A 6,269-nucleotide genomic window follows, 5' to 3' on the forward strand; every position below is an offset into this window, starting at 1 on the left:
TTGGGTGACTGCCTGTGTGGAGTTTGCACGTTTTCCACATGTCTGTGTGAGTTTCCTCCCACAGTCCAAAGATGTGCAGGTTAGTTGGATTGGCTGTGCTAAATTGCCTGTTGTATTCAGGGAGGGGTACATTAGGAAGGTTATAGTTCTGGCTGGGATGCTGTGAGGTATGGTGTGGACTTGTTGGGCTGAAGGGCCTGTTTCCACACTGTAGGAATTCCATGATTACGGTTCCAGAGCATTGAGCATATCCCAGCATTCTTCAAGGATTGTAGGAACTTCAAATGCTGGAGAATCTGAGATAACAAGGTGTTTACACCTCGGATTTCTCAAGTTTTGATCAGTCCGCTTTTAAAATTGGTTTAATAAGACTGCACCATTCCTGGGAACACTGCAATACCACAATAATGCATGGAGAAAGCTCATATTCCAACTCCCTGCTCCAAAAATCAGTTTAATATAGGGTCCCTAGGTAAAGGACATATAAGATATTACAGCTGAGAGAAACAAATGCTTTTTCAGCAGTGTCCTCTCCACATTGAAACCCAGGCCACGGTTCCACACATGTGATAGCCACTAACTCTGAACACTTGATATAACACACACTTGATCCTATTTTCCATCAGCCTGACTGTGTGCAAAGACTTGTAAATCACTGCTTACAGTTTTTACTGTTGTTCCCAAACTCCTGGACTTCTTAACCAGGGCAAACAAGTCAGTTTGCACCAGTGCTTTTTCATCACTTTTCTAGAAAAAAATCTTCGTAGTGAATGTAGGTCATCGGAAATGTACCAATCAGATGAGGTAGGGCGGAGCTGACGTCACCAACAAGCCTCATCAGCCAGCTCCATGACCAGCAGCGGGTCAGTGAGATTGCAGCAACAATCGGTGCAGAACCGCACACTCAGAGAATGTCCCAGCACAGAGGAAGGTGCTTCAGCCTGTCACTCTCTGCATCAGCTGTCTGTGTGGGTAACTTCACCAGTCCCACCCACCATGCTCTTCCCGATGCCCTGTAAATCTGTCATCATTCAACTCTCTCCTGAGGGCCATGAATGATTCTGCTTCCAGCACCCTCTCAGGCAGTGTACAGCCGGCAGGAAGGAACCACTCGCTGAAAATGGTGGATCTACCTCCCTTGATAAATGTGACTCTTTGTTACAAAAAAAAAGGCGAATCACCATCCCCTGCCCTCCAAACCCATCCCACCCCGTCTGTTTCTTTGGAATGTGTAACTGTCTGCAGTGTCAATGTGCCTGCAGTTGCTAAAAGGGTCTGATTTTTGTGCCGTTCTATTCTGTGCACTAAGCAAACTGAACTGTTAGCAATGCGTAAAAATGCCTGCCTCTTCCCAAATCAAATCAAATACTTGAAACAAATTCTAATTCTGATCAAGTAATATCCCTGTCAGGAAGTACTGGGTCACAGTTACAAAACAGAATTTCTTAGACTAATCCATCTGACCTGGAATATATGAAATCTGGTCCCCAAACCACTCCAACATCCCTAACGTCACTCCCCGCCCTTCATGGAAATGAGCAGCGTGATGCTGGATATTAAGTTCAGTACATTGAATAAGTCACAAATGGTTTGGCTTCGACTCCAAACATTCCAATTACAATCTGGTAATTTAGAATTGTAAATTAAGATCCAAGAGCTGTAGAGATATAAAGGATGGAAACAGACTGATTGCTGCAACTTGTCTATTCGAACCAGATATCCTAAGTTATTTTAGTCCCATTTGCCAACATTTGGCCCCTATCCCTCTGTCGCCTTCCTATTCATTTACCAATCCTGATGCTGTTTAAGAGCTGTGATTGTACCACCTCCTCCATACATGCAGCATTCTCTACGTGGAAAACTGTCCCTCAGGTCCCTTTTAAACCCTTCGCCTCTCAACTTAAACCCATGCTCTCAGGTTTGGATTCCTTTCCTTGAGGAAAAGATATTGACAATTCACCCCATCCAAGCCTCTCATGATTTTACAAACCTCTGTAAGGTCACGCCTCAGCCTATAACGTTCCAGGGAATCAGCTCCGGCCTATTCAGCCACCTCTTCCTGTAGCTCAAACCATTCAATCCAAGCACCACTCTTGTAAATGTTTTTTTTTCTGAAAACTTTCAGTTAAACAACTTCCCTGTAGCAGGAATATTATAACTGAGTGCAGTATTCGAAAAGTGGCAATGTTCTGTACACATGCATTATAACGTCCAAACTCCGATACTCAGTACATTGATCAATAAAAGCAAGCATGCCAAATGCCTTCTTCCCCACCCTGTCTTAACTGTGACTCCGCTTTCAAGGAACTATGCATCTGCACCCCAATGTCTTTGTTTGGTGACACTCCCCAAGACCTTACCATTAACTTATAAGTCCTGCCCTAGTTTGCCTTACCAAATCGCATCACATCACATTTATCTGAACTCGATCAGAGACTCCTTGGCCCATTGGCCCATCTGATCAAGGTCCCGTTGTACTCTGAGATAACATTCTTCACTATCCACAACAACATGAATTTTGGGGCCATCTGCAAACTTACTAACCATCCCTTCTGTGCTTCCATCTAAATCATTTATATAAAGTTATGGATAAGCAGTGTCCCAGCACTGATTCTTGTGACACACCACAGGTCACAGGTCTCCAGTCCGAAATATAACACTCTACCGTCACTCTGTGCATCCTGCCTTCAAGCCAGTCTTGGATCCAAATCACTAGCTTCCACTGGATTCCATGTGATCTAACCAGTCTACCATGAGGAACCTTTTCAAACACCTTTCCGAAGTGCATCCAAACAATGTTTACCCTCTCTGCTTTCATCAATCTTCTTTGTCACCTCTGCAAAATCCTCATGTTAGTGGGATATGATTTACATCACACCAACACCAGAGTCAGATGACTGAGAACAGTATGTGAAGCAAAATGTGTACATGAGATAACAAAGTGTGGAGCTGGATGAACACAGCAGGCCAAACAGTCCACAGTCAGCAGCCCCAGAGGAGACAGCCACGCTGAGCCCTGCCGAATTTTCACCATCCCCCCAGACCTCCCACTGACTGAGGTCAAACGGTTAGTCCTCAGTAAGGGGATTACCTTTGTCCTCATTCACCCACACATCCATGAATGGCAGTCACGTTAGGACATTGAGCAGTTTTTCTGCCGCCTTTGCCTCTCCAGCTATCTTCTCCTCGATCCATCTTTGATCCGCCTCTCCCTCGCTACCTATTTATATCAGAACCCTCTCCCCATTCCGCTTTTCTGATGAAGGGTCTAAGCCCGAAACGTCAGCTTTTGTGCTCCTAAGATGATGCTTCGCCTTCTGTGTTCATCCAGCTCCACACTTTGTTATCTCAGATTCTCCAGCATCTGCAGTTCCTATTATCTCTGATACAAAATGTGTACATTACTGGTTAAAAATACTGAAATAATTTCATTGTCTTCAACGTTAAAATCAAATGCTGGAGTCTGCAGCTCAAAAGATATCAGAACCACTGGGGTCAGAAGAAACCCACAGTTCATGAAATGCCCAGGATTCAGGGTGATGTCACTGAGCAATTGCCCGTGTGTGACAACATCACCCACTTGAACACAGAGCATTCGGGTCTGCACAAACAGGTGGTGTGCACAAAGGATGTGAGGGTCTGTGGAGTGATTGAAAGGAGATGGATCAGAATGATTCAGGAACTGAGGGATATTAGTTGTAAGGTCAGGTTGGAGAAACTGAAGATGTTCTGCACAAAGCAAAGGAGACTGATGATCTTTGACAAAGATGTCTCGGTCTATGATACTCCCAAACATCCCAGATGTCCTCTTTTTTCAAAAACCGCAACTTCCCCTCCACAGTGATCAAAAATACCCTCGACCATGTCTCCCGCATTTCCCGCAACTCATCCCTCACACCCATATTCGCAATAATAACCAAAACTGAATACCCATCGTCCTCACATACCACATGACCAACCTCCAAATCCAACGCATCATCCTCCGCCATTTCCGCCATCTGCAATCCGACCCCACCACCAAAGACATTTTTCTGTTCCTACCCTTATCTGCTTTCCGGAAGGACCACTCTCTCTGTGACTCCCTTGTCCGGTCCACACTGCCCTCCAGCCCCACCACCCCCGGCATGTTTCCCTGCAACCGAAGCAAGTGCCATGCCTGCCCCTATATCTCCCCCTTCACCCCCATCCCAGGCCCAAGGAAGACTTTTCACATCAAACAGATGTTCAACTGCACATCTGTCAATGTTATGTACTGTATCCGCTATTCCCGTTGTGGCCTCCTCTACATCGGGAAAACCAAACGGAGGCTTGGCGAATGCTTTGCGGAACGCCTATGCTCTGTTCGCAACAAACAACTACACCTCCCAGTCGCGAACCATTTCAATTTCCACCCCCCCCCAACTCCTCGGATGGCATGTCCATCCTGGGCCTCCTGCATTGCCACAATGATGCCACCCGAAAGATGCAGAAACAGCATCTCATATTTCACTTGGGAACCCTGCAGCCCAACGGTAGCAATGTGGATTTCACAAGCTTCAAAATCTTCCCTCCCTCAACCACATGCCAAAACCAGCCCAGCTAGTCCCTGCCTCCCCAACTATTCCTCCCATCTCAAGCCCCTTCCCCATCCCCTATCCACTATCCTCACCCAACACCCTGCCGACCCATCCATCCTCCCTGGACTGACCTATCTCCCCTTAACTCCACACCTACAGTCACCTTCACTGGTTCTAACCCCAACTCTTTGACCTGTCTGTCTCCTTTCACCCTATCTTCTCCTTTATCCATCTTCTATCCGCCTCCCTGTCTCCCTATTTATTTCAGAATCCCCTTCCCCTCACCCATTTTTGAATCAGGGTCCCGACCTGAAACGTCAAAATTTCCTGCTCCCCTGAATCTGCTTGGCCTGCTGTGTTCCTCCAGCTTCACACTGTGTTATCTCGCATGTTTGGAGACTGCTTTGTGGAGCACCTACACTCCCTCCTCACTGACCAACCCCCGTCAAATCTCCCCACCTAGCACACCTTTATGCTTCATCCCCAACTCCTTGACCTGTCCATCCTCTCTCCACCTATCTGCTCCACTATCTACCTTCTATCACTGCCTCCCCCCTCTCTATTTCAGAGCTCTGTTCCCCTACTTTTTTTCTGAAGACGGGTCCAGACCTGAAACATCAGCTTTCCTGCTCCTTTGATGCTGCCTGGCCTGCTGCGTTCATCCAACTCCACAGCTTGTTATCTCAGCCTTCAGCATCAGCAGTTCCTGCTGTCCCCATCACCATTTATGACTGGCTGTAGCAGGATAGTTGGTCTGTTGATCTTGCAATCATTCCACCCTGTCTGTAATGTCTCAGTTCTGCTGTTTGTAATGCAAGCAGTTGAATGCAGTAGCTATAACGGGTTGGCATCAGTTTCAGGTACACATGGTTCTGACCCCGGCATGTTTGCCCGCACTCGTCACTGAGCCATTGATCAGCTTCATGGGAATCATAGACTGAGGGATTATCCGGGACAAAGAGTCACAGATTCTGGTGGAATACAATTCTGCTGCTGCTGCTGCTGCTGCTGTGGTTTACGTCACCACATGGATGCCCAGTTTTGAGCTGCAATAAGTGTATTGTCATGTTCCCCAGTTCAGACTGAGTCCCCATTGCCCTTGTATGCAGTGACCTACTCTATTTTCTGATGTGGTAACACTTCCATTTTAATATTCACATTCTTCTGACAGTCTCTTCATGGTGTCATGTCTCCAATTTGTCACATTGCTCAAAACCCTTTAACATATTCATCTGAACCTTTTCATTTCCAGTAGGGACATCTTTGGGTGGCACAGTGGCTCAGTGGTTAACACTGCTGCCTCACAGCCCCTGTGATGTCGGCTCAATTCTACCCTCAGATGACTGTCTGTGTGGTGTTTGCATATTCTCTGGTGTTTGCGTGGGTTTCCTCCAGGTGGTCCACTTTCCACCCACAGACCTAAGCTGTGCAGGCGAGGTGAATTGGCCATGCTAAATTGCCCATTGTGTGGATTAGGTGAGTAATAGGGGCCGGGTCTGGATGGGGTGCTCTGAGGGTCGGTGTGGACTTGTTAGGCTGGTGGGCTTGTTTCCACTCTGTTGGAAGGTTTTTAAAGTGAATGTTTCTCTCCCTGACCATGATTAAGAGCTCTGTAGTGTCAGTGATGCCAGCGTTATGTCGTTTGGAACCAATGCATTTGTGCACCTTGCGCTGTCACTCACTTCTCAGTGTTTGGGGATCCATGTTGGACAG

At 46.8% G+C, this 6,269-nt stretch overlaps 1 pseudogene; it reads right to left on the minus strand.

Moving 5' to 3' along the window:
* Positions 1-366: 366 nt before the first annotated feature.
* Positions 367-526, minus strand: LOC132208570 (U2 spliceosomal RNA; annotated as a pseudogene).
* Positions 527-6,269: the final 5,743 nt, after the last annotated feature.

Source organism: Stegostoma tigrinum, unplaced genomic scaffold (genome assembly GCF_030684315.1).
Source record: "Stegostoma tigrinum isolate sSteTig4 unplaced genomic scaffold, sSteTig4.hap1 scaffold_479, whole genome shotgun sequence".
NCBI lineage: Eukaryota > Metazoa > Chordata > Chondrichthyes > Orectolobiformes > Stegostomatidae > Stegostoma > Stegostoma tigrinum.